General features: G+C 38.5%; 1 long non-coding RNA gene across 3 annotated transcripts in view; it reads left to right on the top strand.

Moving 5' to 3' along the window:
* Nucleotides 1–13486, top strand: part of LOC129450735 (uncharacterized) — a 55986-nt gene that overhangs the window by 2677 nt on the left and 39823 nt on the right. For all 3 annotated transcript variants that reach the window (XR_012370728.1, XR_008646416.2, XR_008646415.2), the window contains exon 2: nt 516–677. This is a non-coding gene — a long non-coding RNA (uncharacterized lncRNA). The remainder of the gene's footprint in view (nt 1–515; nt 678–13486) is intronic.

The raw sequence follows: 13486 nt of genomic DNA, 5'->3' as shown, positions 1-13486 counted from the left end.
CCTAGAAAACTTTACATTTTTTAGGTTTACCTGCACACCATTTACATTTAAATGTAAAGCCATGATCTAGACCAGGGGTTTTCAAACTGGGGTCCTTGAACCCACAGGGGTCCCCCAGAAGGTTTCCCTACAAAAATTCAAAAGAAAAAAGACTAAATGAAAAACAGAAAAAGTGTACTGTGCAGCCAATTTCTTAATAAAAAGTTTATAAACAATTTGATGTGTATAAAATATCACCATAGCTATTTATCTAACACAGTATAATATGGATAAATGCATATATATTTTAGGAAAGGGGTCCCTCGCTAAATGTTCATTTATGTGGTGGTCCCTGCCATCATAAAGTTTGAAAACTCCTGATCTAGACAATCAATGCTTGGCTGGGGTTTGACCTTAAGTGTTGGCACAGAATGTAACTGATTTGCTCTTTGCGTTTTGCTGCCATACTCAACTACCGTACTTTTAAATGAGCCCGATGTCTAATCGAGTTATCATATCAACAAATCTCTCAATAGGGGCTCACGCCTGACACCAACAGAAAGAGAGGCCTGTTGACGACTAATTTCCAGCAGCGGGATATTGCCAAGGAGGACACATCCATCCCACAGTGAGGGTCAGTCACCTCAGGACCCATGCTGCCTTTCCTCGTCCTTTGACCAGAACAGGCTTCATATCTGGTAAGGAGAGCATTATTTCCTGCAATTCACAATAGGAAAAGGATACAATGCAGGCAGTTTATCACGCAAATGCCAATAAATTTCAGGGCCAACCCACGGCCAATTAGCTGAAAGGGTGAGGAGCTTTCCAGCCCCGTCTCCCTGGTCCATAGCAGACAAACAGTCCACCCACACGAGCTGGCAGCTGCTGGAGCTTTTCAGCACGCTAAGACACATAGCTGCGCCTTTAGCTTAGAATCGGTTGCACAATTCGATACTGTGACTCACTAAGTTCCTGCGTTTTCAATTTATTAATATTCATTTAACATAATCTACAACACAACCGGGTTGTTATAGGTCTCTAAGATAGCACGTAAAGGCGCCAACAATGTTTTTTCGCGTGCACGCAGCTAAAACGAATCAATACAGCACCGCAAATGGAATAATGGATTTTTTGAAATTTGTTTTTATGTGAGATAATTTAAAAAAGATTTGCTTTGTAGTTTGCACGTAGTTTTGACATTTACATCCAGAATAAGAAACGGATGTAAAAGACGTCCATCTGTTCATAATCGTGTAACATGAACAAAAGGACAATAAAATGTCCCTGCCTTCTTTTAGTGAGCAAGGAAAGTTTTACTTCTAAAGTATCTAGATGCCATGGATTCACTTAGCCGTTTTGGCATCGGATGAATTACTGCCAGAGAAATGAGTGACATGATGCTGTTCCTTAATTTAGCATTTGGATAAATGGTCACAACATCTCTAACTAATGAAAATGTGATTTTCGAACATCAAAGACAATTTGTTGCATTGAAAGCCTTGAGCTTTTAACACAGGCATGCGAGGGAATCCACAAAAACCATCAGAACATTTCTCCCATATTTTCATCCACAAAACAGAAGAGCAGGAAATGCAAAATTCGAGCATCATGATGCAGGCTGCCAATAACACATTGTGTAATGGGGAACCGAGAGAATGGGGTCTTGACAAAGGCCTTGCCTGTTTAAGAGGTTGATGCCCGGCGGGTGTGCTGTAGTGAGGTTCAGCCTGTAATCTGACCAGTCATTAATCATTTTGCAAGCCACCCAGTTCACATTTGTCATGAGCATCGCTTGTGTCCGGCCAGGCCAGTGACCCATGAACTGGTCAGGGAGCTTTGGCCAATGGGTGGAGATGGTCAGTGCGGTGGCCGTGGCATGTGGGCTACCTGCTGCTCTGGATGAATGCGATTGGACACAGCTTTCAGAATGATGGAAAGCTGTGGATTTGCCACGCTGACCATCGCTCTGGTCAATCTACGAACCAAAGCCTGGCAGATAGAGATGGTTTTGTATCAAACTATTGTTTCCATGATGCACATTGCTGTTTCATTTTTTGTGATTGATTAAAGGGATTTTCTAACCATGAAGGCCACAAGGATAAAATCTTTTGTATTTGAATGCACATGTGTGCTAATTCACACTGGGTAGTCGCATCAGCAAAATTCCAGGTGATTTAAGAAGAAGCTTTGTAACAAAATGTAGTAAAGGAATAGGAAATTATTTTAAAATTTACACTAAATTTAAGTAACATTTAAGTAATAGGTGTAACGTTAGAGTAGTTAAAGGGATACTCCAGCCAAATATCAAAATCACCTCATGATTTACTCACCCTCATGCAATTCGATATACATATGTCCGTCATCTTTCAGACAAACACATTTGGAGTTATTTTAGTAAATGGCCCCAGCTTTTCCAAGCTTTATAATGGTAGAAAACAGGGATCAGGGAACAACTTCTGACTTTAAACCCCAAGAAAAGTGCATTCATGCTTCACAGAAGTCTCTAATGGGTTAATAAAGGTCTTCTGTTGGTAATTGATGCGATTGTGTAAGAAAAATATCCATATTTTAAACTTTATAAACTGTAATATCCAGCTTTGACGCCATCTTGGACTCACGTGATTTGTGCATGATTTTTAGCGTTCGTTGGCTTTGTTACCGGAAGCTAGTTATTATAGTTTATGAAGTTTAAAATATTTTCTTACAATATTGCATTGATAACCCGCAAAAGACTTTTAATAACCCCTTGGAGCCGTGTGGATTACTTCTGTGAAGGGTGGATGCACTTTTTTGGGCCTCAAGTCAGAAGTTGTTCCCTGATCCCTGTTTTCTCCCATTATAAGCTTGAAAAGCAAGGACATTTACTGAAATAACTTCAACTGTGTTCATCTGAAAGATGATGGACATATCCATCTCAAATTATTTGAGGGTGAGTACATCATGGGGTAATTTTGATATTTGGCTTTAGTGAGTAATTTTTTTCTGCAAAAATCCCAATCACAGATGTCAACAGATTTAAGCAAATCCTCTCTCACAGTAGGTCGACTAAAGACAATCCATTTGTGCCTATTTGACCACTCTGATAATGCTCAACACTATTGTGCTCCTCACTCATGAGCTGCAGTGTTGAGCGTTGTTAAAAGCTTTACAGGTTGGCAGCATAATTACCAACTTACTCTGTTTGTGAATAGCCCAACAGGAATCTGGCACCATACAGTTCACCCCCTACCTTCTAGCCCTGAGGTGTGTGTGTGTGTGTGTGTGTGTGAGACTGTCATCATTGCAGGTGTTTCCCTCAAAACCCACCTGAGGAACCCCTGCCATGACATCACAATCACCCTCTATGAGGTTAACAGAGGAAATGTAAATGCAACACCTGAACACCTCAGGGAACAATGAATCCAATGATTAGTATTCATGAAGTGATGTTGGGTTTGTTTGTTTAACAATCAGCGCCTTGCTTGGGTATAATATATTTTCACATAATTTAGGTTTCTTCCTCCTAAGAATCTATACAACAATAACTGAGAATCATTTTGGTTACTTTACAGTAACATTTTCATGTCCATCATACAGCCTTGAGTTGGAATAGTCAAAACCTACCTGAAAGAGTTTTGTTTTTAGGGTAGCAAAACAGTTTAAGTTATAGTAAAAATTGTTTTTGTTAACTTACAGTAGTTTGTTAGTTATATAGACGGGTTGCCGGTTTACAAACATTACAGGGTGCGCGCGCATCCAGGAGGCAGAAAGCCTGATTGGTTAGCTGGTCCGCTACCGCAACAACCTTAATTATTGAAGCGTTCTTTATTGTTTGTATATAAATAAAACATGATTTTAGTTGGATCTGTTTTTCTGTTTGTCTTTATTTTTGCAGTGTTACTCTGATACATGAATTATAATGTTAGGCTAGTAACTTAATAGTCGCATCTACTGGTATGTTAACATCAGGCACCCAGCACTGACTCTGTTGGTACTATTATCCACGCAACAACTCCTTTGCATTTTGACTTACAGACACCGCTACTAGCCTACAACACAAGGCACGTCTCTTCTTTCTGCCTCTCGGTTGCGTGCGCAAGCAGTTATGACGTCGTCGAGCAACCCATCTATATATACTGTGGTGCCCAACAGTGATAACAATTGACATCTCTCTTTATATAAGTATTTTATTAAAGGTGGATGCTTTAAACATTTTGTATGCATGTTGCATTCATATGTTTGGAGTATTAACTAAAGCTCAGCTTTGAAAAGAATTGAAGGAGATTTAAAAATTACACAACACATAAAAATATTAAAAAGATTGCCTTAACCAATCACAACGCACCATTCTACGCATTGTAAACAATAATGGCGGTGCCTTGAATAAACAAAGAATCCTACTTTTCCTCATCTACTTTGTACTTCGTGATCAACCTGACATTGATAAACCTGTGGTGGTTTTCTGTGGCAGGGAAGAAACGTAAGCCAGCAAAATCAAATACTGTAATTTACATTAGAGGCACTCGGGCAAAGGAAAAATTCCAGCTGTTGTTTTACCAAAATTAGTCAAAATGTATTTATTGCATTTTGGAACCAAAGTCTTCAATTGTAGTTGATGTAGCTATGCTTTATCTGTGAGCTTTTGTTTTTTTTTTATGCATTTTTATGTACTTTTAAATAAATTCTCTAATTTGGTGTATTATGTATAGCATTAATATCATTGACATTCTATGCATTTGACGTAATGCTTTTATCCAAAGCGACTTATAGTGTATTCAAACTATACATTTTATATGTATATGTGTTCCCTAGGGATCAAAGCCATGACCTTTGCACTAATAATGCAACCCTTTCTCACCAAAAAGCATACAAATGGCACGCAGTGTGATTATCGTGCAATAGATATGCCAAATTCCGCTTTTTAACCCAAACCCCATATCTAACCCAAACTCCAAGCGACCATGGCTTAAATATAGACAAAAACATGTAAATTAAATTAGCTGCTTAAACAAATCTGAAATCTAACCCTAAACCCAAGCGAAAATGGTTTAAAAAACAGAAAACAAATGAGAAAACAATAAAATAAAACGACACGAAACGATTCGCCATATAAGTGAATGGGAAGGACTGGCTTATCATATGCACGCAAAAGCGGAATTTGGCGTATCTATTGCACGATAATCACACTGCGTGTTATTTGTACGCATCTTTGTGAGAATGGGTAGGATACTGCAATGTGCTACCAATAGAGCTACAGGAACACAGTATTCATATTATTTTATAAATAACACAAAAGATTCATTGTTTTTCCCTAAAATTTATGTATGGCAATTTAAGTGTTTGCATTAGAACCGTAATGCTCAGGTGTTTGTTTGAAGCTAATATTGAAGATCTGAACTATGCCCTAAGTTGACCTGTCTTTGGTAGAATGCTGATGATAGCATCTGGTGTCTTTGTTTGTTGAGCAGCGTTTGATAGCAGAATCAAGCAACAAGAGCCTTGTGAGAGAATCAGGGGACAAAGATTGATGGAGGCAGTGTTATGTGCGTTGGCCGGCACAAACTAGCGCTCCCTTATCTCTGAACCCCAGTGGCCAATTGATTTGCTGTGGAATATAACTCAAAAGCCACTGAGCGGCCGATCACTGTCTTGAACACGGGACAGTAAGCCATTGTTTATAATACCTATTTTTAGGTTTTAGGTGCTCCTGATCAATTTTATTTAAATGTTTTGTTGAAATTTGATGATCCAAATCCTTAAATCTTTAATTTAGGATATTTTTCTGCACTTGTTCAATCATTAATGGTCAGTTTATGAGAAAGGATTAAGTTTCAAGCTCCCACGAAAGATACCAAAGAGTGAGGTAATAGGGGGAGGAACTGATCTTCTTAGTTTTTGATTGTAGCTATAGGGTTGTAGATACAGGACATGATATCCTGTGGGGTGGTTTTTAAAAAAGGGAAGCATGGAGGATGTCTACGCTGCAGGCGCCTAATCTAAGGCCCTGAGCTGTCCGTCGGAAAAGAGGAGTTCCTGAACTACCGGGGCAAACGGCAGGTGCTTTAATAGGCCCAAGAATACAGTCTGACTCTCTCAGAGGTTGGATACTTTTGTTGCTGGCTAAGCCTATTGGTGCATTAGCTTCTTGCTACATTGACTGTCATGTAGAAGTCAGCAGGGGCATCGTTTTCAGCATGGGTAACTATATTGTCTCTTTTTGTGTGAAAGAATTTCCTCCTCGCCCCAATACGTGGATTTAGACCCAGGAAATCCGAATCATGTCAACAAAACATTTTCAACAAAAGTAACATCATTACGCTACATGGATATAGTGTATAGACTTGTTAACAACTTGCTGGTAAAGCCTTACCATTTTGCTCATTAGGGTGTGCTGATAGTGAGCTTAAACATCTTACACAAATGTTGTAAAATTAGACTCCCTTTTTAGATTGGTTAAAAATAATTCAACTGGTCTTGGTTATACACTACTTCACACTCTAAAAACACTAAGTTGTTTCAAGTCATGGTTGGATCAAATATGGTCAAACGCAACTGTTAGGTTATAAATAACCCTGGTTGTTGTTATCCAATCATGGGTTGAAACATTCCACCCTTTGGGTTGAAATAACCCAGCATAGGTTTATTTATAACCCAACTGTTGGATTTGTCCATATTTGACCCAACCAAGAGTTACAACAACCCAATATGCTTTATTGTGTATGCTTCTCATCTCATCTCATCTGTAATATTTTCGGAAGCTTGTGTCCCTTCATGTAGGCCCACCATCATTCAAGTTTTTTTTCTTCTGACATCTGTTCAACACTTATTTTCACTGTTTAATGACTTAAGCTGTGACCGAAACTCTGAGCGTTGCTGTGCTGGGAGAAAGAAATGATTTGCGTGCTAAGTGTAGTGGAATTAGTGGCTCGTGCTTAAATCTCCGCACAGGACCGGAGCTTATCTCCCACCGATCCTTGCTCATCCTTGCTTGTTCTTAGAAACTTGTCATTGTCAACAGGAGATGATTGGGCGATCTCTCTGTCCTTGCGTCTGTCCCTTTTGTCTTTGTAACCAAGGGGATTCCATCTTTTGTTCTTTCCTCGTCTCTTTTCACGGATCACCACAGATGCCCTTTTCTTTCAGTGGATGACCCCTCACCCGTAAGTTTACTGTAAAGGTAAGGGGGGCTAGAAACTGAAACATGAAGATAACAAGGCAATTTAATTCGACCATAAACAATGCTGGTGTCTAGATGTTGATGTGACCCTTGGTGAACTGAAAGTTACTCGTGATATCCTTTCCAATATGCTTATGTTGGTGGGATGCTGTACAATGTTTCTGATACAGATTTGGGCTCACACATATCTCACCCACATACTGTACATATCCTCTTTATAGTCACATTTTCTAAATAGTAACTCGGGCATCTCCAATAAATCTTGTGCAATCCAACATTACATTTCACTTACCAATGTCAAGTCATTGCTTTCATAAAATCTCTTAGCCTATAAGTTAAATAATTGGGTGTTCAAGTTGGCCCAAGTGTTGTCTGGCCATCTGTCTGCTCAGATGTTACAGACTCTTTGAGCTTTGCAGAAACAAAATTAGAAATGGCTAAACAATTACCCCTCCAACAGCTTGTTAATGATTTTATTGCTTAAGGAATGACACCCTCCGACATAAAACTACAGGATGCCCACAAAAACCTTACATGGTTGTAAATATGTATTAACCAGAAAATGGGCCTTGTTTAAGATCATTTAAAGGAGACAAAAGCCGACATTATCACAAAAGACAGAGATGCAATAAGAAAAGAGGAGTTTCTACTTAGCTAATGAGTTGCCCCATAGAGATGTAAAGAGGTGGGTCTTTAGGGAAAGCGAGTGCTACTTGGGTTTGGGCTGATAGACTGTAAAGTGTGTGAAGCTTGAGATGTACGTGGACCCGCTATTGTCCGAATGCTAATTTAGCCCAGAATAGCCATGTTTCTATGTGAGTTTATTGTGGTGTGGTAGCGTGCCATTAAGGGGCAACTTTTCGATCAGGCAATAGAGAGAAAAGCTTTTGTTACGTTGGTTTCAAAGAGGTGTCCCTTTACTCAAGAAACCTTCAGAGAAAGCAATGAGACGCCATGTACACTAGTGGACCCTCCATGGGCTAGAGTACCACTCCAGCCGTTTACTCATTTCAGGATAGCACTTTTACTTCTTTTTACAAAGAAGTGGCCAACTATTGAGAGTGAGCACTTCAGTGCACCAAAAATGAGCAAATATACCCTGAGAAAAAGAATACAAGACAATTTGTTTCTCGTATAAGAGAATGAGTTGAACTTTTTTTTGTAGTATTTAAATATAGGGCATGACATGGTTATTGCCATGTGCAAAGTTCTGAGTGACCACATTATTTTGAACACAGTCTCATGAAGTTGCATATAAATAGTGCGAAGTGTGAAAATCGTGCAATACATTCGCCAAATTCCACTTTGACGTGCATATGATAGGCCAATCCTTCCCATTCACTTAAACAGCGCATCTTTTTTTGGCGTTTTATTGATTGGTTTCTCAATTTTTTTTGCTTTTTTTACCATTTTCACTTGGGTTTAGGGTTAGAACAACTTTTTGTTATATAAAAATGACATCCAAACCCCAATTCTAACCCCAACTCCAAGTGACCATGACTTAAAAATAGACAAAAAAAAGGTATAGTAAATAACCACCTTAAACAAATCTCAAATCTAACCCTAAACCCAAGCAAAAATGGTGTAAAAAACAGAAAAAAATAGAGAAACCAATCAATAAAACAACAAAAAAAGTTGCACCATTTAAGTGAATGGGAAGGACTGGCGTATCATATGCACGCATACGTGAAATTTGGTTTATGTTTTGCACGATTTTCACACTTCGTGCTATTTATACGCATCTACATGAGACTGGGTAGTTATTTCAGACATGACCAAAAGTCTATTGTGAGCAGGTTTCTTTTTTTTTTTACAAATAAGCATACCTACAGTTTTGAACTTTGATATTTCGTATAGGGATGCACTTTTGTGTAATCTTTTGTTCTTCTTTCCCTGTGAGTTTTGCTTTTTTACAATTCAACATACAGTGTGTAGATGAGAAAAAGCATGTAAGGAAATATGCAGATATATTCCTCCAGGAATGATACTGTATATACCCAAAGATATTATCTTATTCAAGTGCAAAACAGTGGCTGGAATTACATATAACCTTACCATGAACCTTACTTAGATGATATCTTTTACCTTAGATGTTGTTTTCAAAGACAACATTTCCATTTTAAAAAGGGGCTACATAAGAAAGCAAAATAAAGAACAAAGCTCCTAACATACAGTATAGAGACCTAAGGGTAGACACTGAAACCGCTGGTGACTTTTATTGTTATTTACATTCATGAAGTTGGCAGACTTTTATCCAAAGCAAATTTAAGGTATACATTTTATAATTTGTGTCTTCAAATAGATATTAGATATTTAATGTAATCTAAAGTCAATTTAATGTTTGTTCCTTGGGAATTAAACCTGTTGCACTGCTTACGTAATGATCTACTAACTATAGAATCGCTATTTATCATGTTTCCACAATAAAATTTTGTTCTTGAGATTTTACGTAATAATGTTGTACAGTAAAAAGCTTAGCTAGTTATTATGAGCAGGATGGCAGGTGTTTTCTAAAGGATTGTTTCTTATACGAAGTGCTATTGATTGATACACAAAGCATTAAAATGCTAATATCAAAGGGTGAGGTGGATGGGGGCAGAGGCCGGTTTCTTTACAGACACCTCACTATTTTAAGGTATTTGTGGATGCTAAGTCTCTGTATTTTGGATTAGTTTAGTGATCTCACTGGGCTGATGGAACACACACACACAAGCCTGTTATTCTCCAAATGGCCAGGGTTTCACTGTCCTCAGCTCAGGTTTTAATGTTTGCTGTACAGCTAATTACAACCTTTTATCACATTGTGTCCGCTGGAGATAAAGGCTGGCTTCAGCCCTCTCGAGAGTGCCCAATCCCTCAAATCTTGCGGCCCAATAGACACAGCGCGTGAGACAGATGCGGGCCGGCGGCCAAGCTGCTCTGTATGTTTGCTGTCCGGATCCCCTCGGTCAACAAACCTCTCCATTTCTCTCTATCGTACCAACAATGATACCGCAACATGTCTTTGTTGGCGATGAAGACTGTGTGGCTTGTTCCACAAGATCTGACTTAAGATTTCTGTTTGTTCATCAGTTGTATGTGTACTCTGCTTTGGTCTCTTACGTGGGCTGCACTTCATTGTAAGACTGTTGCAATGTTGTTTGGAAATGGTGATTAGCATCTATAAAATGCAGTGAATTTGCAACATATTAAAAGCATTTTGATCTATGGAATGGCACAAATGTAACTGTGGGAATTATGACGTGACTAAAAGCATTCAAAATAAACCAAAACTCAAATGTTGTATCATCTCTCGTGTAGTGAAGCTTTGCGTCATGCTCGTGGCATTTCATTTCAAGTTTCTTGAGGTCTCACCCTATGATGAGTTTTAAAGGGATAGCTTACAGTAATGCACGGGTTGATCCAAAATGAGCGGGTGTCTGCGGTCACCCGCGGTTACCCATGGTTACGAGTCATCCAAAAAATATTTTTAATGATATTTTGTCACGGTCGGTCAGGGTCGTTTGAAATAAAGATGCCAATTAACTATTGTAAACAGTTACTACTTTGTTGTTTATACATTGACCCGCGCATCACTGATAGCTTACCCAAAGGTGAAAATTATGTCATCATTTACTCACTCTCATATTGTTTTAAATCTGTATTAGTTTCTTTATTCTGTTGAATACCAAATAAGATATTTTGATGAATGATGGTAATTGACGGTATATTGACTTCCATAGTATTTTTTTTTTTTTTTTACTATTTGAGGGAATACCATCAAAATATAATTTTCAAAAAACATTTTTGTGTTAAGCAGAATAAAGAGGATCAGAACAACACAAAGGTGAGTACATGATGACAGTTTATTTTTTATTTTTGGGTGAACTTTTCTTTTAAACAATATTGTAATCCAGTTGTTAGTGCGCAGATATAGCACCAGTGTGCTGATGGAGACCTAAGATTGATTCTTACCTCTGGAGTCCTTTGCCAATCTTCACCCAACACTTTCCTGTCTACTTTCCACTAATGTGTCTAAATAAAGGCACTAATTAAATATTCATTCTAGGTCATTCACTTAAAAAAAAAATTATAAATAAAATGTAAATTTTTCTGAAAGAGATTATTATGTTTGGCACAAGTATTTTTTGTCTAAATTTTTTTCAAAAAACACATTCAGATTAAATTATTTGTAAAAATTTCAGTCATGTGTTTCCAAACATTTGTATTGTATGTTTAAGATGAAATATCAACAAAATAATCAATCTGTTAAATTGTTAAAATTAGCAAAATTGTTAAAACATTTTTTAACATGTATATTAAAATATTGTCATTCAAGAAACAATACTTGATTAAAAAATGCCAATTTAAACAATCATAAAAAGCATTTTCAGTTTAATGACTATGGGGTGCGTTTAAAAGCATGGTTGTTATCATTGAACTTTATTGGTAACAACAGAACCTGCGCCCATAGTTGCTTTCGGGAAACACATCCATGGGCAATAAACATCAATTTTGACAATCCAGTAAGCTCAAACACTGAATTTGTTCTTTGCAATAACCACTTTTCAGTAAGATTTTGTTCGTGTAAACATATTATAAAATATCTAGCTTACATTTCTTCTTATCTGTGTAATAATTTTACTATTCACTGTAAATAGAAATAGATGCATTGCTAAGCAAAGGACCAGCCAACCACCTAAGAGCACACTTACACTAGGGCTAACCCACCCAAACTGTGCCCCAACGCAATAGGCTTTTTGCCCAGCTGCACTACTTCCTGAACTTCAGCCAGCTCCTTGTTTCCTGTCTGCCATTATTGGACAAACTGATTAATCCAGGGGAGCCTGACCTCAGAAGTCACAACAACAATAATCAGACACACCTGGATTAATCAGTTTGTCCAATAATGGCAGACAGGAAACAAGGAGCTGGCTGAAGTTCAGGAAGTAGTGCAGCTGGGTATAAAGCCTATTGTCCCCCTCTCTACTCCCCCAGAATTGCACACTCACACTGTATTTTGAGCGGTCTGAGCCCGTGCTTTAGTCATTAGTATGCGATTGTTTTGAAGAAAACAGGAAGTAAAGCATTATCTTAACACTGGAGCCCATTGTAATGTTAAGTCTGCGTTTTTTAATCTGAGTCATTTGGTGCGCAATAACACACAGCCCTTTCACATACCTATCATATTGCTTAGTTGATCTGTCGCCTGTGCAGCTCAGACATTCACGTAACCCTGCCCGCATCATATGTTTTTTATGAAGGTAGATAAAGTTGCGATCACCGCGCCTAAGCATTAGTGAACTGCACTTAGGCCCACCTCTGCAAGCCGGCCAGGGCGCGATTACCAAACCGCGCCCGCTTGCCACGGTATGGAGCGATCACACTAGTCAAACAAACTAGGCTTTGGTGGTCAAACGCACCCGGGTGCGGTTTGGTTTGGATAGTACGAGTGTGCCCTAAAGCTCTTCTTGGTGAAACCCCATCAGCACTTTGATCCCAGAAAATTTCCATAAAATTGGCAGAGAGGTTTCTGTGTAAACACAAACACATCCTATAAATGTTCTTTGATCACTACCGTAAAGAGGACCTTACTGTAACATTCACTGAAAGCATTCTGTGCCCCATAAGGGCCATGCCGTAGTGAGGATGTGCATTTCATCACAACAAGAAGTTATGGTTCAGCTCTTTGACACAGGGATTTTAACACAGATCAACATTCACAACAAGAAACTGGACTGAAGCAGAGATCAGGGAGCTCAGCACTATCCGCGCTGAAGCTAAAATCATTCACTAGCATAAGAGAACATGACCTTATAATCTTGTCATAAACAAAAATGCACGTGTGTGGTTTCTTGAGAGAAGTCACAGATAACTAGCAAACTTCAGACAATGTGGAAAAAAACTACCAAGTGCAGGATCTTTACGGTGTGTGTGTGAATGCAAGCACAGATTCCGGAAAATCATTTTTCGTGTATTTTCCGTAATCTCTGTGTGAAAAGGCTTGAGAAATAAGAAAGCCACAGGTCTCGAGTAAAAAAAATCTTGAGTAACGCTCACCAGGGGAGAAGGGTGTGAGTGTTTGCAAACGGAAGCTGTTTCATCACAGGCTCTTGGCCTCAAGGTGTGAAACATTAACACTCTCTAAAGTGGATGCTGTCAGTAGTTAGGACGTAGATTCATTGCACACTTGTATAAACTTGGGACTCATTAGTTCTGGTTTACTTACCATTTACAAAATCAAGTGACAGCTTTTATGCATTTTCTGGGTCACACCAGCAATCTTTTAACGAGTAAATCAAGCGTTTTTAACTGCCTACCATTTTAAAAACTTGATTGTGGTTGCTTCTGAGCATATCGCTAACGATCACA

The sequence above is a fragment of the Misgurnus anguillicaudatus genome, chromosome 8 (assembly GCF_027580225.2).
Source record: "Misgurnus anguillicaudatus chromosome 8, ASM2758022v2, whole genome shotgun sequence".
NCBI classification, from domain to species: domain Eukaryota; kingdom Metazoa; phylum Chordata; class Actinopteri; order Cypriniformes; family Cobitidae; genus Misgurnus; species Misgurnus anguillicaudatus.
Note: the sequence above shows the minus strand (reverse complement) of the source record. Positions and strands in the feature narration are given on the sequence as shown.